Source organism: Dendropsophus ebraccatus, chromosome 1 (genome assembly GCF_027789765.1).
Source record: "Dendropsophus ebraccatus isolate aDenEbr1 chromosome 1, aDenEbr1.pat, whole genome shotgun sequence".
Taxonomy (NCBI): Eukaryota; Metazoa; Chordata; class Amphibia; order Anura; family Hylidae; genus Dendropsophus; species Dendropsophus ebraccatus.
Genome location: NC_091454.1, coordinates 165790899 through 165816048, shown reverse-complemented (window position 1 = coordinate 165816048; position 25150 = coordinate 165790899). Strand labels below are relative to the sequence as shown.

General features: G+C 40.3%; 1 long non-coding RNA gene across 1 annotated transcript in view; it reads right to left on the bottom strand.

The window, feature by feature from the left end:
* Window positions 1-4090: 4090 nt before the first annotated feature.
* Window positions 4091-25150, bottom strand: part of LOC138779656 (uncharacterized) — a 113881-nt gene continuing 92821 nt past the window's right edge. The window contains exon 3 of the long non-coding RNA XR_011361118.1: window positions 4091-4283. This is a non-coding gene — a long non-coding RNA (uncharacterized lncRNA). The remainder of the gene's footprint in view (window positions 4284-25150) is intronic.

Sequence of the window (25150 nt, the reverse complement as noted above, 5' to 3'; positions counted from 1 at the left end):
TATGGACCTGTCTCCCAGATACAGATGTGTGTGCCCAATGGGTCCAGCATATGCCAGCAGAACTGTCCTATCTTATGCAGCAATGTGGCAGTGGCATAGTTTATTTAATATTAAATGTTTTACTCTTTAGTTGGGAAAGGGGGTGATTTAAACTGTTATGAGAGAAGAAGGTATGTAACAGTTAAAAAAAAAAAAGTATTACACTTTTTATGTCCTCCTAGCGGACTATTACAAGCAATCATTAAATTGCTAACACTGATCAATGCTATGCAAATGCATAGAATTGATCAGTGTTATCAGTGATCTGCACATAGAGCCTGCCTGAGGCAGACTCTATGAGAAGATTGTATAAGAAGAAGTAAAAGACCTCCTGCAGACAGGGAAAATAATTGGGACAGTGACAGGAGCGGAGGTGGCATTTAAGGGGTTAATGGTGGACAGCAGTGTGATTGCTACTGTGCGTCATTAACTGTGAGAACCTGGCTGCTGATAGCAGCCTGTCCTCACTCTCTAGCTCAGCACCTGTGCATTATTACATCCCAGCACATCATGATGCAGGTTGTGAGTACATCATTTTGTGTCAGGGGGGTAAAGGGATAATCCTATACCAACTTACATAGGCAAGCTTGTAGGGCTTGTCATGTTAAATATTGGGTAAGAGGGTGGCTCAGTATAGATTTGCTTTAAACCAGAGGCTTGAGAGAATCTTTCCATTAAATATAAACTGCCCCTATTTCTAAACAGAACAACTAATTTTCATTTACAGTTACATCTAAACCTGTTTAGACAACCTCGATAGACCTCATTATAAGTCAACAGGGTCCATAGACACTAGTAGAGATCTCTTTAAGGATGATCTGGCATAGCTGTTACTGCTCTCCTATTAACGAAATCCATGATGCAAAGGTAAACAGAGCATTAGTCTGTGATCAATAGTCTGAATCTCAATAATAAGATTAATTTTCATATTGCACATGCTTTTTGTAACCTTCCATGACATGAGCTTCTGCTACTAATATGATGCCAACACTGAGATGAAATCTCCAGATCTTTTGGCATCTAAAATGCAAATGTCCTCTAAGTCTCTGTTTACAAAAGCATCCTGGCTTTTATTTATATAGTTTATAATACAAGGGGCTATATTTTGCTCAGGTCATCAACTCTTTGGATCCATAGACGTGATACATGGACATCTGGTTGCAATATCAAATGTCTGAATAAAGAAGAACTAAATCAAATAAAAGGAATATAGTAAACCTATTCATTTTGAAAGAATATTTGAAGCTAAAGTGAAACAGACAGAGCGTGTATTGGAATAAAAGTGATCACACTGCACATCAGTCCTATAAAGTGCAGCCGTCACTGTGTGCCGGAGACTCTTGCTACTCCTGCAGAAGCTTCTCCACAAATGACTCTTTGACACTCTGTATGAATATATAGCTAACATGGCACTGACAGCACAAGTCACACAATACTAATAGACCATCCGCTTCTATTTACCACGATTCTATCATTCAGCTTTGTAACCTCAAGTACAGTTTTATTGACTGGACACACAAAAGGGATGGCCCAGAATGAATATGAGCACTGTCAATTGATATTGCATGTCTGTGCCGCAATTATCGTGCCACTAAGACTACAAGTTACCAGTATTGTAACACACAGCACTATTCATTTAAACTCTGAACTCTGCACCGCAATTATATGTATCAATGGCATATGTAACTAGATAATATGCATTTTACTAGAACAAGTGACGGTGAGTCTTGAAGACCTGCAGAATGTATCTTTTAGCTGTAATTGTTTTGGCCATCACTCTACTGACAGCCTAAAATATAAAACTGACCAAGGGTATCCGACTGTAAACTGCGGAAAAATATCCTGAACATGAAACCTACAATACAGCATCTGTTTAGTTTGTATGTTCTCCCTGTGATTGTGAAGGTTTCTCTAGTGAGACCACATCTATAATACTGGGGAGGTATACAGGACTGCCTGCACCAAAAATCTAATGCAATTCATGCAAAAATAAAGAAATAATAATATAAATGTTTTACATGTCCTGCACCCCATCTTTAGTTTGTTTTAGACACTTTCTGGACACTTTACACCACGCAGAGACACATCTACCATGAGTTGAGCTTAGTGTCTCGCCTCAGGGAGCAGAATCTCGATACACTGAGGGGGGCTTAGTACTGCCTTGTCAGCCTAGGTGTCTGTCTTAACCAATGGCGTAGCTATATACCATAGAGGCAGGGTAGGCAGTTGCTATGGGGCCCGTGCAGGAAGGGGGCCCGGGGGAGAGGTAAGAGCGTGCGTCTTTCTGCTTAACCCCTTATGTACTGCAGTGTGTAAGTGACCCAATGTTTACTTAAATACTGCTACACAAAAAAAGGGTTAACAAGCAGAAGACAGAAATCTCTGCTTCACTGCACTGATAACCTCTGACCTCTGTTCTCCAGCTGGCAATCAAGTAGGAAAGGAAAATGTGCAGAGCTCTGTGCAGAGGTCAGGGGTTATTAGTGCACCAGCAGTAAAGCATATATATATATATATATATATATATATATATATATATATATATATATATATATATGCGCAGTGCTTTGTAATGTGCACAGGAGACGTGGGCCCCTTAAATATTTTTGCTATGGGGCCCTGTGAATCCTAGCTACGCCCCTGGTCTTAACTAAAATAACAGAGTTTACTGACCCACTCACTGTGCCCTGGGTGGGTAAGTGCCATGCGACTGAGCTGGACTACAGTGCCAAAACTGATTCCAAGAACGGGGAGACAGATACCCTGAATCAATGAAGCACTCAGTGTGCCTGTATGGCCACAGTGCCTTGTGCTTCATTCATTCTCTATAGCATTGCTGAGTGCGTTTATGTGCTGCACGTGGAAGTGTTCAGGGGCCCCACAGAATAAATGGTGCACAGGTTGTAGTAGACGCACAGGCACACTGCGAGCTCCATTCATTGCGGGGCACTTGTCTCCCCGTTCTTGGAATCAGTTGTGGCCCCAGAGGTCACAGATGGGAATACCCCCTTAAAGAACTTAATCTGTGTAGCCTAGACAATGGAAAACATCATTAAATAACTTACATTAATCACAGATAAAATAGGGTTCAAGAGGAAAGAGTTTTTAAATAAGAAACTAAACACAAGAATAAGGGGTTAAAATCTGAGGTTAGTTGGGGAAAAATCACAAACAACATAAGAAAAAATTATAATACCGAATAAGTAGTAGATGCTTTGAACAAACTTCCAGCAGATATGGTTGGTAAATCCACAGTAAGTGAATATAAACTTGCCTGGGATAAACATCTATCTATCCTGAGATAAAAATAAATGGACAGTCAGTCTCCCATGTTTCTTTGTGTTTCTGTATGGTTCTCGGGTTTTTTAACCATTTCAAAAACATATAAATTGGCTTTAATTTGAGTGGGAGCATATTTGTGTCAAAATTTTCATTAGAATCCCCAGAGTCTGGCTCTAACACGTTAAGGGCTTCAATGGTAAAGCAGACGACACCCTCTAGGGTCTATTTCATATAAGCTGACTCACATATATCCTACTAGACCTTCCTTATGATATGTCTTTTGTGTACAATGATAAAATATAATTTACAATGCAATAAAAAGTGGACATGCATTTTTCAAATAGATGGAGGTTGGGACCCTTAGGGTAATTTCTTCCAGTGTGAAGCCCCAATATGATACTCCACTGGGGACTGGGATGGTTGGATAAAATATGTAGGTGCTATATATGCAAAAAAAAAAGCCTAACTTTGATGTGTGATGGAAATTAGTTGAATACAAGTTTATTGTCCTAAATAAAAACTTCTTAAAAAGGTAAGGTGTCCGCAACACTGCATTGGATTGTACCAATCATCCCTCAAAAAGTTTTAAATCTCTCCAGCAGTATCAGTTTTACACTGCAGTAGGTTATAACTGCAGTATCATCTGTTTCTCCAATGCATATTATAACAATGACAAAACAGAACGTTTGGAACTAGCAAAAAAGAACTTAAAGGATAGCAAATACAAATGTAAAGAAAAATACTTCTTACAAATGTCCTATGTCCAGTAATAGAAGATCTGTGTCCCGGGAAGAGATCACGTGCAGGACCATAAGTAGCTTCACTAGAAGTGATGAGACGTCCTGGCACAGGGCCACTGGCTGCCAGAGATTGTTCCTCTTTGTAATGGAATATCCATCTTCCTCCTGTAAGCTTCAGTATTTCACCACCAGATCCAAGGCCAATAAGACAGCGCAAATAACCTGTCATAGATAGAAGGTTGGTTCAGAGAGAACTGCATTTTCCAAAAACTTGTACAGTTTGGACAGCAGTTAATCCCAATCACTCACTGTTTTTCCATACACAATATCCATTTAGATCTAAGAAGGTGTAACCTATGGTTCTATTTGCAGGGTCATCACACTGGAGAGCTGCTGTAAAGGAAAGCTCACAAGTAGCATTTCCCATTAAAGGAGAAGTCTGGCCAAAATTAATTTTTTATATGTTATTACTGATGGAAAGTTATACAATTTTCTAATGTACATTAATTATGGGAAATGCTCATATACTGCTATTTCCCTTAATTTAGTGTATCAGGAAGTGTTAGAATTATCTCTGAAGCAGTGATGTCACGACAAATGGTGTAATTCCTATGGAGTGTCCAGCATGGGGCGCACTATATATAGAAGTCAATGAGTACCATTGACTTCTATATATAGTGCGCCCCTGCTGGACACTCCATTGGAATTACAATGGATGTGTATGTAAATGTAATATACAGTGTTTTTGATTGAATACATTTATGAAATACTTTGGGTAAGCAATCAGTACATAACAATAAGCCCGCCGAACCGCCGCCACCTGCCGCTGCCGCCACTACCAAACGCCCGACGCTCTGGACTACACTCAACTACTACTCTCCCCACCTGCTCATAGCATGCGCAGGTGATGGGAGAGTAGTAGCCGGGTTATATTGCTGAGATCGCCGCCGCCGCTGCTGATGCTGCCGTGCAGGGGAGCCGCTCATCACTGCAGCCATCATCTCCCTCCGCTCCCCCCTCCTGCTGCTTCCTTACACTGATGGCTGACTCCCCGCCTGCCCGGCCGCCACTCTCCGATCACACGTGCCGGCGGCCGGGCGGGGAGTCAGCCATCAGATAGTGTAAGGAAGCAGCAGGAGGGGGATGATGGCTGCAGTGATGAGCGGCACCCCTGCACGGCATCAGCGGCGGAGGCGATCTCGGAGATATAACCCAGCTACTACTCTCCCATCACCTGCTCATGCTATGAGCATGTGGGGAGAGTAGTAGTTGAGTGTAGTCCAGAGCGGCGGGCGTGCGGTAACGGAGGCAGCAACGGGCGGGCGGCGGCGGTTCGGCGGGCTTACTGTTATGTACTGATTGCTTACATTTATGGAATACTTTGGGGAGCAAGGACACTTGCTCCCCAAAGTATTTCATAAATGTATTCAATCAAAAACACTGTATATTACATTTACATACACATCCATTGTAATTCCAATGGAGTGTCCAGCAGGGGCGCACTATATATAGAAGTCAATGGTACTCATTGACTTCTATATATAGTGCGCCCCATGCTGGACACTCCATAGGAATTACACCATTCATCGTGACGTCACTGCTTCAGAGATAATTTTAACACTTCCTGATACACTAAATTAAGGGAAATAACATATAATAACATAACATATAAAAAATTTATTTTGGCCGGACTTCTCCTTTAACTAACAACAAAAGCAAAAAGACATTGGAATAAGCTACATGCCAAATACCCTAACAGGCAACGACAGTCGCCGCTAATGTACTTTAAAAGCTCACCAAGAAGCACCTCAATTATAAGTGTCTAGGACCGCTGCAAGATCCTAGTTTGTCTATACATAATGGGGACTCTTATGACAACATAAATGGTTGCTCAAAGTGAACAATGTAAACGATAAATATGTCTGCGCTACATAACAGAAAGAAATAATGATTATATTTAAAACCAAGTATTACTCCATATCCATCTCATTCATTTAAAGTTCATTTGGATGTTAATAGTATAATTATCCAAAATAAATAAGCAGCCTGACATATAGCTTCTCGATACTTGATATAATAGTGAGTCAGCAGATGATAATTCATGTAGACAGGTCTATTGTGAAAAGAGCTTCAGAACTAGCGAGTTTATTGTTCTGTGCTATTAGTGTATGTTAACCTCCAGAAGACAAGGCTGCGAACTAGCAAGTTGTTTTTGTGTTCTGCAATTGTTTGAGGTACGAATAACAAATGCTCTTTTATATCTAGTTGAATCTGGTTTTTGTTTGCCACTTATATTTATGAGCCATAGAACCCCTTTAATGATCTAGTTGTACTATATCAGGAGACATGCACAAGCCGGGGGGAATACAGATGGTAAAAGGCATCTCGCGCAGCTCTGCTCTCTGCGGATCTCCGCTCAAAGAATTGACATGTCAATTCTTTGAGAGGAGAACGATGGAAGCGGAGGTGCATGAGCTCTCCCCTGGAGAAACAGTGTCACAGTGAGGCAGCCAGGATTCCGCAGCAGAGAGTTCCAGCGCAGAATTCTGCCTCTTTTGCTCCGTGTGAACTGGCCCTTACAGTGCTCTAGCTATGATGTGACCCATGCCATAACTGTCAAAGTGCTTCAACCAGAGCTCCCACACTCCTTGGGCCAGTGCAGTGATGAATGGAGAGCAATTTGATAGGATGGTATCAGTAGCCCACTGGGTGTATTCTGGCTGATGGTATGTGGGGTGCCATTGATGATAATGTGCACTTAGACTCAGACATTGGTGGATAACTTTCTTGTACATTTGCCCTATTTACTAGTCCTGTTGTTTCGCTATGGAACAAGCAACAAACTGACTGTAACATAGGTCTATAGTTCCTTTTACAGAAGAGCTCATTGCCAAGAAGTTTCAATTTGTTTGCTTCTGTAGTTCAGAGACAGACAAACACATTTGCTTGTCTCATGATCAGGGACATTCAATACATTTGTCAATAGTACTGCAATTTCCAATGGTAGGGCGCAGATCTGTAGGTTCATGATATTATAGCCACTAAGCCTAACCAGAAGCCCACTTAGGTAAAAGCTATATGGTATTTGTTTAGCTTGGCCACCACAGAATAAATGTCTCCCTGTTTCTATCTTGCATACAGATTCAGATTCTGTCCACTTCTATTATAGCAAGATCCTGCAGTTTTGTGTTTGTGCTAACCCTTACCCTTCTGCTTTAAGCCCTGCTTGGTACATAACACAGATGCAGTATAAGACATATTGCAGCATAAAACATAGCTCCAAATAGTGCAGACAGAACAAAATGTTACAGATTAATAAAGGCACATGCAACACCCAACCAAACTTTTAGCAAGGATCCCCAGTTGGAGCCATACTTTGGTAACCATACAAGTGCATTCACTCTTACTGTACCTCTGCATGTCTCTGATTTCCATAGTGAAATATAGTGACTAGTGAACTAGTGCCTTTTTCTGTCATAGATAATAGAAAAATAAATTATTGCATGCTCGATCGAATCTCATATAAACAGAGCATTTCTCCAAGCAGAAAATATGTTCTTATATGCAGCACTCAACAGTGCCTGTACTATAGCACATAAAAGCCATGCATCTTCATTGTAGGGAGCCATGCAGCATAAGGATATTATGCACACGGAGTAATTATCGAGGAAAACTCCATGCAAAATCCGTTGCTCACTCCCCTGCACTCCCACTTAAAGTTTCACCCGTCACATAGACTCCATTCTATGCTCTGGCGGATTCCGTCATCATGTCACTTTTTTATAATTTAATTAAACCATTTTGCCTTATGTACCACGTGCAGGTCCCATGGCCCACATGAGTCCCTACAGCAACCGCCAACCCCGCAAAGCAAACGGCAACAACCAACATCCTGGTGTTGGTTTTTAAATGCAGTCGAGAGGCAATAGTGCCAACCATAGGTGTGAGGTGCAGCAGCTCCTTTCTCTCCATGTTAATATTTTACTTTTCTCCACTTTCTGAGTAGCTAGCACTCCTCCCTTGTAAGACCCATGTGACTACAATTAGCGTGAAGCACCTGTGCTTACCTCCTCTTTCTCCCATTCTACCTGCTGGTGTAGTGGTGAGTAGTAACATTTTGTTCACACTCGTGTTGCTTGGCAGCCGCCTTCTCTACTGGCTGTGTCTGTGGGGGGGGGGGGGGGCAGTGGGTTTGGTCCTGTGACAGTGGGGTTGCAAGGCTGTTCTGCCCCCCCCCCCAGTGCTATGCAGGGTTGGCAGCCGCTGACCAAAACAGTGTTGATTTTGTGTAGGGACTCATGTGGGCCAGGGGACCCGCACGTGGTACATGAGGCAATATGGTTTGATCAAATTATATACCAACATCCTGGCGTTAGTTTTTAAATGTAGCCGAGAGGCTCTAGTGTCAGCCATAGGTGTGAGGTGCAGCAGCTCCTTTCTCTCCATGTTTGTACTTTACACTGAAATGTTTTAGTTTTTCATTTACTTCCTAAATGCGAAATTAGCCAACATTCTAGCCTTCAGGTATACAATTTTGCTGCTTTGTAACTCCTTCACAAAATTTGGATGTCCTGCTGCTGCTTCTGCTCTTCTTCTCCTTTCTTCCTGTGTTAGGGTGGGTTTACACAACAGAATCCACGCGGATAAATTCCGGCAGATTCCTTCACTAGTATGCGCTCACGGCCGTGCGCCTTTTCGCCGGCTCCATAGACACCATTCTATGGGCGGTCCGATTCCGCCAGTGCATAGAATGATGTCTATGGCATGAGCGGAGAGGCGCGCGGCCATGAGCACAGAATCCAATGGAATTTATTTGCACAGATTCTGTAGTGGGAACCCACCCTTAGAGAGGCCAACAAAGAGGTATGGAAATGGGAGAAAGTCTCCATGAAGGGGAAGATTGGATAGATGCGAATAGAGAAAATCACAGCTGGGCTGCCATACTTTCCTCTTGTAGTCTGACAAAGATCTTTTACTTGGAAATCATGTGTCACTTCAAATAACCATATGTATCATAGAGCATGGCTTCTCCCCCTCATATTCTGCCCTCAGATAGGGCAGAATATGAGATAAACTCTAATGGTTTTGCTTTAAGCTATGCTGATATAAATTAGTGTATATAAAGTAATTTTAGCTTACACTTTACATAGACCCACTGTTTATGTCTATCCCTGGTCTGAACTCAAGCCACCTTGTAAATTGACCGATCAACCCACAAAATGAATACCGCCACAATATTTATCCTTTTAAATCTCAGCAAGGATCTTACATACATTTGCTAGAGCATCTGGTTTGTAGGTTTTGTGACAATTGAATATGATGAGTAATTGAAGAATTTTTCATGAATCTGGAAACAATCCTTTGTGCATATTGTTAATTTGGTTGTTTTGCTATAGACATTTCTTGTGACAGCCTCGGCTTCCCAATTCAGCTGAAGACAAAAATAAGAGGCTGATTTTGGAAGCTTTGTGCACTTTTTTTTCCCTCTGACAGCATCCAAGTGACAGCATATTATTTGGTCGGTGCGACACACAAAGTATCTTAATTAAAGGTTGTCTGAAAATACAGAACATTTTTACAACCACATCTGCCATTAACTCTTCTGACATTATGTTAGCATTATACACTGGATAATTCTCGGCTCACTAAAAGGGGTTTAGCTCATTTTTCTAACCAAGCTGAATGAAATGGTGAAAAGCACATACAATGGATTTTAGCTGTGCAGTTCAGGTGGTCCCATAAATCCAGGTGGCCTGAAAAATCAATATAGATTTATTTAATTTCTTTTTTTTAATTAGTGCACAAACCAAAGAAGCGAGTTTCTGGAGAATTTTCTGACACTTGTCCCAATCATATCACTATTAAAATGCTTTGTACATGAGCCAGGTGACAATCTCTGACAATGAAACATTTCATATCTAAGCCTGCAAAAACATGCACCAAAAATGAATAGCTTTCACAATAGAAAACTGCTTTTCATGATTCTACTGTCTGTTGCTTTTCATCCAGTTTGACAGCAAAACTGCTAGTATCATTTTGATACTATTACAGGTAATATGGATTCCTACACAGAGCCAGGAAGAAGAAGTTTGGCTAAATGGCCTTCTCATACCCTAAAAAAAATTGGCATTGTTCATGCTGCAACATGTAGTGCATAGCACCAGAATGGATGATAACTTCTTATTTCTGTTAATGTGATTTCCAGGACATGTCTGTGAGAGAGCTTCATACAGACATTTGGTTGTGATGAGAATTATAGTTGTTGTTTTTTTCAATAAGGCTCCCGCCCTATTGGCTGAGTGACATATTTTAAGATTCTTTTTTTCTATCTTATTCTTCACTTAATTTACATTGGACTTTTTGCATTGGGGATACAGTGTTGCTGGGGTAAGAAGTATTTATTCCCATCTCAATACCATGCTTTAAGTGGTTGTTTGGGTTACAAGCCCATTTTGAGTTGCTATTCTAAGGTTTTCCGGAACTTATAAATTCATGTCCTATCATCAGAATAGACCATCAATGTCTAACTGGTTGGGTGCCAGCACCCTTGCCAATAGGCTGTTAAGCACAGTGGTGGCTCTGGCATATAAACAATGAATAGGGCAAGAAGCAGATGGCACCACTCATTGGTTAATGGCCATGCAGGGTTACTGCAATTAACTCCCATTGAAGTGAATCATCCTGAATATAGGACATCACTGTAAAAATTGTGGAAATCCCCTTAAATAGAAAGGACTTCTTCATTCATGACTGATATTTATAAGCTAGGTAAGAAATTTGGTACAAAAAGCTATTTCTCTCCTAGGGTGGGTTCAGACTGACTGAGGAATTCTCGCGGAAAATGTCCGCAGAATTCCGTCAGTTGTCCGCCCGCACATCTGGGCGCCTCTCCGCCGGCCCCATAGACACCATTCTATGGGCAGGCATATTCCACTATATGCTGAAAGAAGTGTCATGTCACTTCTTTCAGCAGATCGCGGAATACGCCGGCCCATAGAATGGTGTCTGTGGAGCCAGCGGAAAAGCGCGTGCCCGTGCGGGCGGACAGCTGGCGGAATTCCGCGGACATTTTCCACGAGAATTCCTCAGTCTGAATCCACCCTTAGGAAAACACAGTGCATATGTGCTATACTAGTATGGCAATTGATTTCAAAGGGCTGTCAGTTTCCCCGTATACACCAGCCAATCACTAGGGGGCACACCAGTTGGACAGTCCATGATCAGCTTAGCTTTGGGGATCCTTTTAATAAAATGGTGCAGTGAAACCTCTTTTGCGAAAACATAGATAATCCCTTTAAATAATAATCTTGACTAATGCGTGGCATGCTACTAACTTTATTACACATAACTTGTGTTGGCATGTGAGTTAGACGTTTTCTGTGTGATTGCTGACCATAGGTGATCAATGCAATTTCTTCATATCCATTAAGCTATAATTAGCAGATAGTGGCAATGTTTTTTTTTATAATTGGATCGCATAAACCTCTACAAAAAACATAGGTCGACTTTAACAGAAACCACTTAGCAATTTCCATTTCTTATTGTTCTGTAGCCGCTGCACGACTCTCTCTGTCTTGATGCAAAGTGATTTCTCAGGCTTGTGCTGTCTAAACCTTTGGGAAGCTGCTAATTGCACTTTCAGAGGATAACAGAGTCTTTCAGAAAAGGAAATGAGTCACTGACTCAGCAAGTGCTGCTTCCCCGTACCAATAAGATGCTGCAATCCTATAGGGCATCATAAAGAAGAGGGGAAATCACCACTCTCAAGGAAAGAGATAAAACGCTGAATCTTGTAAATTCAAATAGAGCCATTCATTTGTGGTGTGTTCTGTTTCATAATACTATGGAGTTAGAGCCCTATTCCACCAACAGATCTGACGACAGATTATCTGCCAAAGATTTCAAGCCAAACCCAGGAGTGGATTTGAAAAGAGGAGAAATCCAGTCTTTCCTTTATGACCTGTTCTCTGATTATAGTCTGTTTCTGGGTTTGGCTTCAAATCTTTGGCAGATAATCTGTCGTCAGATCTGTTGGTGGAATAGGGCCTTTAGTCGTTGGCTAATCGGGCGTTCACAGGAAGTCACAAGACTAAAGTGAGATTGCATCACACCAAAATATTATCCCAGTCATTGTAGAAATCATTTGATTCTCTAATAATCTTGCACACACAAGTGGATAAGATGAAAGCTGAGCTGTGATTGGTTTGCTATGGGTAAAACGAGACAGATTGAAATATCTAGGCCAATAAATATATTTTTCCATCCTTCAGAATTCACTATGTCACAGAACAGCTACTGTCTAGAATCATGTACCAACAATTGCAATGACAGGCGGCCGAACAGGGAAATGACAGATGACATTTTTTTCTTAAAAAAAAAAAAAAACTGAAAAAAATGTGCAAATTTAGCCTAAAGCTATGTTCACACAATTTTTTATGAGGTGAAAATACAGCTGTATTTTGATAATTAAGGACGTAAATAAAAACATAATCACTATTTATAGCCATAATTGTCAAAATACGGCCATATTTTCGCCTCAAAATGTTGTATGGACATAGTCTTAAAGCAGAGCCACTCATATGCTGTACCCTTGTGCTGCGTTTACACGAAACAATTATCGTGTGAATTCGCACGATAACGATCGAATTTGAACGATAATCGTACGTGTAAACGCAGCCAAAAAATCGCAGATCGTTCCGTGTGAACAGTCATTCCCCGATTTAACCAATGTGTGAGATAGGCTTAAGCAATCGCAAAACGATCGCAAAACGAATTTTCCGTACGATATATCGTACTGTCTAAACGCCGATCGTTATGAAAAACACATCATTACTTCGACATTGTTACTTGTACGATCGGGCAAATTATCGTTTCGTGTAAACGTAGCATTAGTCTCATTGTGCTATTGTTATTTCATAGCGCACACATGCAGCAGGTGTTTAGTTTTTTATGGCTTGTCTTGTCTTTTTCTGACATTTTCATCATTGCCTTCAATAAGAAAACATGCAACAGCAAAAAATAATAAAAAAAAAAGAATTAAAAAAGTTTTCCAAGGAAGTAATTCCAAGACAACTGCCCAGAAGTACTGTTTAACAAAAAAGAAAGCACCTGCAAAGCACCAAAATAAACTCACATTTTTCCCCCATGATTTTTGTAGTCGTAGAATAGTCTAATGCCACACAATAACACAGAGTGTGAACTTTCAGCCTTGCTGCATTTGCAACTAAACAGAGATTAATTATGATAAAACATAAAGAATACAGTGGTAAAATAAAGTTCATATTTTCTAAATTCTGCCAAACTAAACAAATAAAAAAAAGGAAATTGTGATCACTTTTTCCTATTATCACTGCCATCAAGCATGAGCCCAGACATTCTGACAGATGAGAAGAGATCCTGTGGTTGCAGTCACATCTGGCAGAACTGAATAGCATGCTGCTTCTTAAAGCCGACAAGTCCTGGCATGTTCCATAAACTAACAAGAATCCTGGCCTGTAAATGACCAAAGATATATGGACCCCTGATCCAACTCTTTCCTGATTATTCATAATAAATATGCAATGGAAATTTGTTTTTATGTTCACAACAATTTTATATAGCACAGAAGTACCACTTTATTTTGATACCACAGGAATCAGGTGACATTGTTCAGGGCTGCTGCTCAGATTTTATTATGTGTTTCCACATTTTACGTTAAAGACACAAACAGCACAATCAGCAATAACCTGATAAATCATTATGGGTAATACTCTTGTCTTCCCATCACGTAACAAAATATCTCACAAAGTAACAAGTTATTCAGTTAAAGACAAGTTATCTAACTAATGTACGAATCACCTTTCTTACACTTTTCATAATGTGATAACCAGCTATAAGTTTAGGTCTTGAAGAGGTTTTCCAGGCAAAACATACTGATATACCATCCACAGTAGAGCTCAATGGTCACTCATTGGATGGGTGTCGACAGCCGGCACCAATACTGATCAGCTGTTTGACAACCACACTACACAATGAATGGGTCCAGAAGCAGTTGTCTCCCTTCACTGTGTTGTGGCGAACTTGATTTCTGCCGCTCAGCATCTGTATACCGTATTTAAACAGGAGCTGCACTGCAGTTACACATCACTGCCACTACACTGTGAACGAAGACAATGCTTTAGGCCTTGTCCTGTGGATAGCTCATCAGTATGTTTAATAGGGAAAACCCCAAGAGGTATTTCCAAAATTTAAGGTTACCATCTGCCCATAGGATAGGTGATAACTAGTTGATCAGACTGCCTGGACCCCCACAGATCAAAATGGAAGTCCCTTATCCCTTGGAGTGGTGCACTTATGCTCCTTCCTTGCCTTATTTACTGTCTATGGGACTTCCAAACATAACCTAGTTCTATGATTGGCAATTTTTGGAAGTCCCATAGAGAGTAAAAGGAGTGATAGCCAACCATGCATGCTGCCATACAAGGGCTTTCCATTCTCTCTCAATACATATCAGCTAATAACCCCCTGTCCTATGGATAGATGATAACTTTGTCATCATGTTATAACCTATTTTATTACCAAAAGGATGGGCCACATGTATGAAAAGATTGTAACATACAGCTTACATAAAATGGCCTTACCAATTTTTTTTTCCTAGCAAAGATTTACTATTTTATGTGCATCTATAGGTAAGCAAAGGGAGAAGAAAGCGTAAGGATTTCTCCCTACATAAGACAAATGTTTACATAATTGTTGTGGTAATGATTTATACTGGAGGATTTGTATGATACCATTAATAATTTACCAAAATTGGAACTTTTTTAGGTACTAAGCAAACTCAGTGCAGGTTTTTATGTGTCTTATATTCTTTCTGGCCACCCCCATAAAGCACAGATTGGTGGAGTGCTGCAGTAATGGTTGACGTCCTGGAAGTTTCTTCCATCTGCACACAGGACCTCTGACGCTCAGCCAGAGTAACCAGTTTTTGGTCACCTCTCTTACCAAGGCCCTTATCCCCTGATTACTTAATTTGGTGGGGCAGCCCACTGTAGTTGTCCTGGTTGTTTGAAACCTCTTCCATTTAAGAATTACAGAGGCCACTGTATTCTTTTAGTGTGGCAGAATTTTTTTCTCTCGAGATCTGTACTTCCATTCGAAACGGTCTATGAGCTATACAGGCAGTTCTTTTCCTCCTCATTGCTTGGTTATTGCTCTATATATTATCACCAGTGAGACCTTATATACACAGGGATGTGTCTTCCTAAATCCTGTCCCATCACCAGTTTTAGGTGACTGCAGTCAGGTTGTAGAAACATCTCAGGGATGAACAAGAGAAATGGGAGTCCCGGTTGCTTTTTTTTTTTTTAAATAGCAAAATTGATGAAGGAAAACATGATTTTTTAAAATGTTAAGACTATTTATTTAAGGATGCAATATAGATATATGTGAAATAAGTGAAAGAATCTGATGATGGTTTAAATGCAGTAACATAGAGAGAGAGAGAGAGAGAGAGAGAGAGATTCTACATTTTACTACAAAATTTTTAAAAATTTTCAAATTGAGAGTCCATAGTGGTTGATCCCTTTTAACACCTTTCTACAAAATGAGGAAACTGTATATTGAAAGGCTCATTGTGTTATCCTACTGGTTCCCCCACAACATGATCACAGTAGTGTTGGGTGTTGGGTGAAATAAAAGTATCCATGAATGAAAGATTACTAGGCTCCTCTAGAGAAAAGGCTAACTTAAAAGATTAGGGCAAATAGCAAGAGCATACAAGAGTCCGATTGTTCGGCATTTCAATACCAGTGACCAAAGAAATTGCATGCAGCTCTAAGACCTGGAAATAAAGGATATAGCTAAAGGCTTTGTCCATGTTCTCCAGGACTCCCTAGGGCTGCATCTAACTTCTTCAGCCACCGGTACTCAAGTATTGAACGATCGGACTCGAGCATGCTTGTGTTGCAATCCTTTCTAATAATTATATCTCTCATGATCAAACCACAAAGACCCATATGGCAAATCCAGACACAATCCAGTCATACATGCTATGTCATATATGTGACAAGATCATATTGGTGAAATGAAAACTGAACTAGCACTGATCAGGCGCTGAAAAGGCTGAAGAGAACTTGATATGGGTTGCATAGCTGTTATACAATACTTATTAGAGAGAACTGCTGTTCTACTACTGGAGAAAGATTGTAGGTGATATGTACTGTGGGGCACTGCATTATGCTCAAATAATTTGGAGACTTGTCAAAAAATAATCTGAAAGTTTTAGATGAGTCCTGGCACAACAATTTACTTGAAGTAGTGTGGTACATTGACTAGCAGAAGAAGCATATTAGCTCAATTACTTGTGATGGTTAATGCAATACGGAAAGCTAGTGGAAATGAAATACGCTATATTTTATGTACTGGATTTTTAACATAGTATCGTTATAATATAGTAATATATTTTTAGTACAAATGTTATTGGTGTGTGTGTGTGTGTAGTTTTCTTTTATTACTTTAGCTTACTGTTTATTAAATTACTGTTTATTAAATTTTCTAATTTGTAAACAAAAACAAATGTATAATTAAAAATATAACCTGAAGACTATGGACACTGACATTTGAAATTTTATTTTACATATTCCTACATATTAGGAACAGTACCGGCACTGCCTTTTTGGCACAGCTTCTATTGGGGAGCAAAATGAGGTTACACACATGAAACGCTGAATGGGGTGCTCCTCCTGAATATATAGTCACTCATCAGTAAATATCCAATGTAAAGAAGCGGAGGGCACTCACTGTATATTCATGCAAGCTTTATTCCATACGAAAACTTAAAAATTTCAGCAGGTACAAAAGTATCAGGCTCGGATGCCAACCACTCATCAGCACCAGCTATTACAGTGTTTCGCGCACGCTGATGAGTGGTTGGCATCCGAGCCTGATACTTTTGTACCTGCTGAAATTTTTAAGTTTTCATATGAAATAAAGCTTGCATGAAAATACGGTGAGTGCCCTCCAGTTTCCTTCTTTACATTGGATACTTATTTTACATATGTACATATTTTTACATATGGACATTCTAGCTTGAAGCTAATCAGGAGCTTTGGAAAGCCCCTTCGACTCTATATACCAGAGAATAAAAGCATTTTTCTATGTTCTGGAAGCACAGCTGGATGTATAAAAGGTACCCTTGGAGAGATTTATCAATAGTACCCCTATAATGCCAAAAAGGTCCAGGGTTTTGCACAAGAAGATCGGTTTGCGCAAAAATCTGCACCTTTTATACCAATGTACACCCTGCTCGCCTGATGGACAGATAAGGAGGTGGGGTGGGGTGGAGGCATGGCCTCATCCAGTGCCAGATTTATCATGATTTATGCCTGTTAGCAGGAGAAAATCTATACCAGCTCCAGAGCTGGTATAGATTTCTGGATCTGTTGTACAGAAGCCTCAGATTTGTCTGATTTACTTAGAGGTGTGCACCTAACAGCACCTAACAGTGACAGCAGTTTGGAACATGACTTACAGCTGACATATTCCCTTTAATCACATGATTTGCAATATGAGAAAAACAGTAAATTCTTTTTAGGCAGAATAAAATAAAATACAGGGAGAAAAATAACACAAATAGGCTTTGTTCACACAACGTCAAAATTAATGAAAAGGCGTCCGATTTTCATATTTTTAAAAAAAATAACGATTTTCCCCCGATTTAACTGACTGCTATGGCAATGCATTGAAGTCAATATGAAGACGGAAGTCCAATGCACACAATGTATTGAATAACGGACGTTTTTGCCGCGGACATCAAAATAATGAACATGATCATTATTTTCGGGCGTCTTTTGCAAACAGCGGACGTTTTTATTAGTAGTTCACACATAGTTTTTCTTTTCTCACCTTTCTTTCTCCGTTTTTACTATTAAATTTAATGGACTTTTCAATTAAGCCGCATCCATCGGCCAATTAGTAATCCCAAACTGAAATAATGTGCAAACACCAGTCATTGCACTAAGGGGAGGCATGGCTGCTAAATGACATCCGTTATTTTAGACTTAAAATAACGGACGTAATTTTAAACAGAGCCGAAAAAACGTTGTGTGAACATGGGCATACACTGTAAAAATGTTCAACTTAGAGCATGCTGCATTTGGGAAAAAGTTAAGAAAAACTTCACAAAAATGTAGGGTGTTTTTCCTTAACTCCCTACTTTTAGCTAACTTACAGCTGAAGGGTTTTTAGGCAAAAAAAAAAAAAAAAGCCACAAAAGATATGCATGCAATACAAACATTTATAACTATAGGGGCATAATTTAGTACATACTGTTGCTGTACACTAGCATTGTAATAGAAAAATATATTTTGTATTAAAAGATAGATAAAGAGTTCTGTATTAAGAAATAGCGATCGGCACTAAAGTAGTGTGAACAATGTCCCGTTTTATCATTAGATAATGCCTTTTATTCCGTCAAGACGGAGTGGGGGTGCTCCTCCTTGAAAATTCAGGTTCAAATACAAGTCCAGTGAGAAATAATAGAAACGTAGGAAGGCACTCATCATAAAACTTGACTTTTATTGTGGTTACATTAAAAGCGATCCATTTTGTTCAGGCGACCAAGACGCCAGCACCATGCAGTGAATCCACGTGACAGCCGTTTCGCGAGCGTAAGCACGCTTCTACAGACGTACGACACTCCCTCACTGCTTAGGTTAAGTATCCAACCAGGCATGCGTGGTGTGTCTCGTTGCCAAATATTTAAAAACATAACTATAGTGATTGAAAACAAATAATGGCAATTCACCTTTTACAAAGCAACACACAAGAAATTATCTACTGTAACATTTTCATTATACGAACATATTTAGTTCAATTCGGTCATTTAGACTTAAAGGTCCTTGTGCGTTTGTCTCCAGTATTATACTGGCTTCACTTTGAAGTAGACGTTTATTAGTGTCCATCTCTGAATTTGCGGTTATTTTTTTCAGTCCTTGAAAATGTAGCACATTAACATCCCCATCATGTATGTTCTTTACGTGATCAATTAGTCTCGGCGCTCCTTTTTCTGTCCTTAGTGATCTTATATGTTCATAAAATCTTCTATGCAGTGGGCGGGTGGTTTTTCCCACATAGAAGGCTCTGCATTTGCAGGTAATAGCATATACTACATTGGAGGAGCGACAGCAAATTAGTTCTTTAATGTTATAGGTTACACCGCCAATCCGTACAGACTTTCCAGGGTTAAAGAATTTACACCACAAGCAGTTCCCACAGCGAAAGTTCCCTTTCGGGCATGCGTTAGAAAAATTCGCTGTCGCTCCTCCAATGTAGTATATGCTATTTCCTGCAAATGCGGAGCCTTCTATGTGGGAAAAACCACCCGCCCACTGCATAGAAGAGTTTACGAACAGTTAAGATTACTAAGGACAGAAAAAGGAGCGCCAAGACTAATTGATCACGTAAAGAACATACATGATGGGGATGTTAATGTGCTACATTTTCAAGGACTGAAAAAAATAACCGCAAATTCAGAGATGGACACTAATAAACGTCTACTTCAAAGTGAAGCCAGTATAATACTGGAGACAAACGCACAAGGACCTTTAGGTCTAAATGACCGAATTGAACTAAATATGTTCGTATAATGAAAATGTTACAGTAGATAATTTCTTGTGTGTTGCTTTGTAAAAGGTGAATTGCCATTATTTGTTTTTAATCACTATCGTTATGTTTTTAAATATTTGGCAACGAGACACACCACGCATGCCTGGTTGGATACTTAACCTAAGCAGTGAGGGAGTGTCGTACGTCTGTAGAAGCGTGCTTACGCTCGCGAAACGGCTGTCACGTGGATTCACCGCATGGTGCTGGCGTCTTGGTCGCCTGAACAAAATGGATCGCTTTTAATGTAACCACAATAAAAGTCAAGTTTTATGGTGAGTGCCCTCCTACGTTTCTATTATTTCTCACTGGAAAAGATAGATGAACATATTGCATAATTTTTAGGTCAAACCAATACAAATGGAGAAGTAATAAAAACCAAGAATAGCTTTATTGAGGCGTGAAATGTTTTCTTACCTACCTTGCAGCGAGTGACAATATAATGACATATTCATAAATGTTCCAGATGTCAAAATACTGAAAATAATTTTCTATACAAAGTCATTGTACATGGCAGGTCCATGCCTAGGAGCTGATCACAAAGTTTCTAAGTAGTGACCATGTTGTGGTTCTTTGACAAGAAATGCACTATGTGCTAAACAAAGGAATATGAAATAGGTGGTGTCTGAAAGTATACAGCCACAATACTCTGTTGTAGTGTGGTGACATCTTTGACAGATCCACTTTGAAACTGATCCCAGAGAATCATGACAATCCCTATTGACCTATAATGAGGTCCATCAGGTTTCCAATTTCTTTCTGCAAGAATAGTGCTGCACACTATGCTATTTTGCTGTCAAAAAGCAACAGAATCCTGATGGAATAAGGAACATCACCAATGTAAATAGAGCTAGTATTTCATGTAAAGCTTCCATAAAAGAACATTAAAGTGTAAACTCATCTTTGAATTCCATTTTGTCAAGATTTTTACTCTGCATATAATGTTGGCGTCAAAGGGAATCTAGTAGCAGGTGGGGCGATCCTAACCTGCTCATAGAAGATTCTAATGGGACAGGGAGGTTGCAGGTACCCCTATTATGTGGATGCACTGCACTGCTACTGAGTTACTTTAAGTTTTGTAAATATGAAAATTAGGGTGTTTGGTGAGAGCGATCGTTTAGCCCTTGGTGCATATGACCCCTGACCCCTACAGAACATGTACTATTCATCTGCCACTCTGCAGTAAATGGCAATCTAACATGGTGCCACAGCGGAGTGCCATATTCATTAGCAGGTGTCCTGCCGGAGTTGGCAAGCAGGTAGATTGGTATTATGCCGTTATTACTATAGATACCAGCATAAGGCTATGTTCACACAACGTAAGTTTCATATTAATTATGGCCATTGTTGCCAATTTGCAACAATGGCCGTAATTATTATGAAACTTACATTTTTCTGCCGTCTATGGAATCACGGCCGGAGTGTATACACATAGTATACACTCCGGCCACACAAAAAACTGACATATTCATTGAATAGCGGCTGTAGAGAATCTGTCAGTTCACATAATGGAGTGTACAGCTCCAGCCGCATGCTCCATTGTGTGCAGGAGGGAATTCGGATGCACACTGGTGCACCCGCATCTAAATTCAGCAGAAGTGAAGATCATTCGGCCGGTACTGTAGTATCGGCCAAGATGATCTTCAGTAACAACGGCCATTCTGTGACCCGGTCGGATCACAGAACGGCCAGTGTTATACATAATGTAAACATGGCCTAAGGGTGCATGTGTCTTCCCTTTTTCCTATCCTATCCTGGAAAAGTTGCTTTATATCACATCTACTGTTGAGTTAGGTTTTGAAAGTCAATACGACAGTGACACTTTAAATTAACAATAGCAATTAATTGACAACTAAAATAGCCATTGCATTTAAAGGGTTTATGGCCCATTGCTGGTCTTTACCATATATGAAGCAAGCCTACTGTGCACTACAGCGTACCATAACAGAGACAAAGTCCCATGTTAGATCCTCCTTCTCACCCTCCCCCCCCCCACCAAAAAAAAAGTGTTGCAAAAAAAACTGTGTATATATATTCGGAAATACTACAGCACTTTTGTGAGACAGTACCAACAATGTGAAAATACATCTACGTCTATAAAAGCACGGAGATCCATGACTGTGGCCATAGACTAATGAAGCTACTGCCAAGCAAACACCCAAGCTTAAAGGGGTTATCAACGTGTTGAATCAATCCCCCCTCCTGGAGACTAACAATTCATTCCATACATGTCATTACCTTATCTGTCTACTTACCCCAGTTTTGAGCTACTACTTTCTGTTGAAGACACAAAAATCCTCTTTGCTCTTAACCCCTCCTCCCCCTCCCTTCTGAGACTGATGTAACCAACATCCCTGACAGCAGATTTGATGCTGTGTTTAGTTACTTAGATCAAATCTGCTGCGGATCTGCAGCAGAAAATGCGCTGCGATACGGTGTGTGTGAAGCTACCCATAAACTTTAATACACAGGAAGAGCAAGACATCATTTTCACATCCATTTACACCACTGGAGAAAGATGAGTCTTAAAAAAGTTTGCCTACTAAAAAAAATTTTTTAGTAAAATCCCCTATAAATGACACACCCCTAGATGGTATGGTAAAAGTTTGTGATCCAGAGCTCCATAAAAGTTCTTGGCTTTATTGTCAAAACATCATGTACATACCATCAGGTACATCCTCTTTAATCTGACCCATGGATCGAAGAGGGCCGTCACGGGGAAGCTGGTGCTGCGGTCCATTTTTTTAACCGCGGCCCTTTTCCAGTGTATGGCGCTGTTCTATCCACGGGAATCGGGCCGGGGCTGAAGCACAGGAGGCGGGCCAGCCCTCCCCTCTGTGACGCGTCTCCATTAGAATCAGATGGTGAGCTAATGAATTTCCTTCTATATGTGTGGATGGTATGCCAAGATGTCATTCCCTTACTCTGTTATCAGCATAATGAAGTCTAGGCAAATGTATTAAGATGCACTAAAATGAGGTTGTCAGGCAACTTGTCTCCTGTCTGTCTTATATTACAAAGGGGTTCCAGCCAATGGACTGAAACATAAGACAAAGGGTCCATTTTTAAAACATAGGGGGAGGTTTTACGAAGACCTGTGTACAAGTACGCCGGTCTTATATTAAGCCCTGCCCCTTTTTCCAGGCAGGATTTGTTAAGAGGCGTACTCTTCCAACAGATGTACATTTGCGTCATGATTTGTGGCTGCGAGCAGGCGTAAATCATGATGAATTAGGCGCAGAAGGAGGCCTTCCAGCCTTATCACACAACCCCAAGCTCCGCCAGCCTGCCCATCGGGCGAGCCAGGCGTACGGGAGGCATACGCCAGGGAGAAGGGGCGAATCTGCACCTTCTCCCTGGCGTATTCCTCTGGCGTACCTTCCATAAATCTCCAAGGATTTTGAAAGCCAATGTAAACAAGCAGCACAGCGTTTATCACAAAGAAAGTACTTAGTAGAACCAACAAAATGAGACAGGTAAAACCTGAGCCTCCATCTATGTGGAGCGAGACAGGAGCGCCACAATATCTAATAACCATATATTGCCCATGTTACTTTCTCTACTTGATATTCACCAGACTATAATCATATTGTATAATCATATCATCTTACGAAGAAACTTACCCATCCTAAGGCAAGATAACACCACATAACACCACAATTCTGGAAGGAGGAATTAGATACATTGCCAAAAATATTCCACCTAAGTGTGCTGTTTCATCTAAGGGTAATCACAAGTGTGAACAGGATGGTTGTCATGTTTAAAAATATAGAGTAACCATATATCAGTACACTAATAGCTGGGCAAGCAAATGTTTTGACATCACAGAATTTTTTATCTATATGACTGAATGTCCCGCAAACTGACATACCTTGGCTGCGCTAAATAAATGCATTAGAAAATGTAGCGGCGCCGCTCTTATGAAGCCATGAGACATTGAGGTACACAAAAGTGACACTACGGCATTCTGCTTTTATGGTATCATGAAAGTACACAAACCCCAACAAGGAGGAGATTGGCATAAACGTCTTCACATTTTCCACTTGGAGACCAGAATACCGCAGGGCCGCAATTACAAGAATGATTTCTTGTTTCACTATTTATAGGGAGCCAAAGTCAGAGCGCACTGTTTAACTGCTTCTATCTGCTTCTTTTTTATTTCACAGCTATATAGCTAGAGTATATAAATATTATAATATGCAGAAACCTATGCTGTGTACAGTCCGCTAACATGCACCAATTGCTTGTGCTCACAGGTTTTATACAAAACAATTACTATTATGGAGCTATAAAGCAATATGTATAATTACCATGCAGCAGCTAATGTGGTGCACACATATTGCTCCCCTCAGTGATGTAGGGGTTAAATGCTGTTATCATGTGACTTGCACATTTTATTGGATGCTGTTTGCTTTTAACTTCCCTGCCTACTACCATGCATTAGACCAGGAGTAAGTGCACCTGTGTGAAACACCTTGGTTCAACGCGCTACTATGGCTTTAATTTACATGGGATTAAAAATTAAGTTTTAAGTAGAGATGAAAAAAGCGGGCTTCATTTATCTTCATACAAAGCAAAATGATAGGCTTTTGAATCCTGCTGTCTGTCTGCTTTGTTGAGAAGGTGGAGACAGCCTGAGGACCGCCTGGAAAACATGGATACAGCCTTCTTTACGTGAAAAACGTTTATCTTTTTTTATTATTATTATTATTATTATTATTATTATAATGTTAAGAGGGACATCATTTATGTCAATGATTATTAATGACATCTGTCTTTATTAAAGGCTGCATCAATGTTTTCCAGGGCTGTATCTATGTTTTCCATGTGGTCCTTGGGTTGTCTCCATGTTTTCCACGGAGCAGGCAGACAGCTGGATAATCTGTTGTCTGTACTGTGAAATCTTGGAATGGATGATGGATTCAAGGCTGAATGTCTGATGAACTCAATGAAGGGACAGGGACTGTCACTAAAAGTAACTTTTGACACGTCATTAAATATGTCAAAAGTTATTGATCACAGCTGGTCTCACTGCTGAAATCCGCTGTGATCAGGAGATATAGTCAGGGTAAGACCATGGCAGCTGTGCCATTCACTCCCTGGCCATATCTCTGTAACAGCCTATACCAACCATATAAGTCTATGGCACTACATGGTCAGAAAATGTGGCTGGCCAGGAAGTGGATCGTGCTCCTGTTGCACTCTCTCCCCGGCTATATCTCCTGATTACAGTTGGTTTCAGCAGTGAGACCCGCTGACAGAAGTGTAAATGTAGTGTAAATAAAAACAGCAAGGAAAGTGAACAGTCTGGTTGCTTGGCCAACCTTACAATAAGGATACCTCTCCTGAAATAATACTGTCAGACTTCCACTTCTTGGGGTCCTATCAGACTAAGCGATTTTTCATTTTCGCCAATTAACGGTAAACGATCGCAAACTATCATTTTTGGG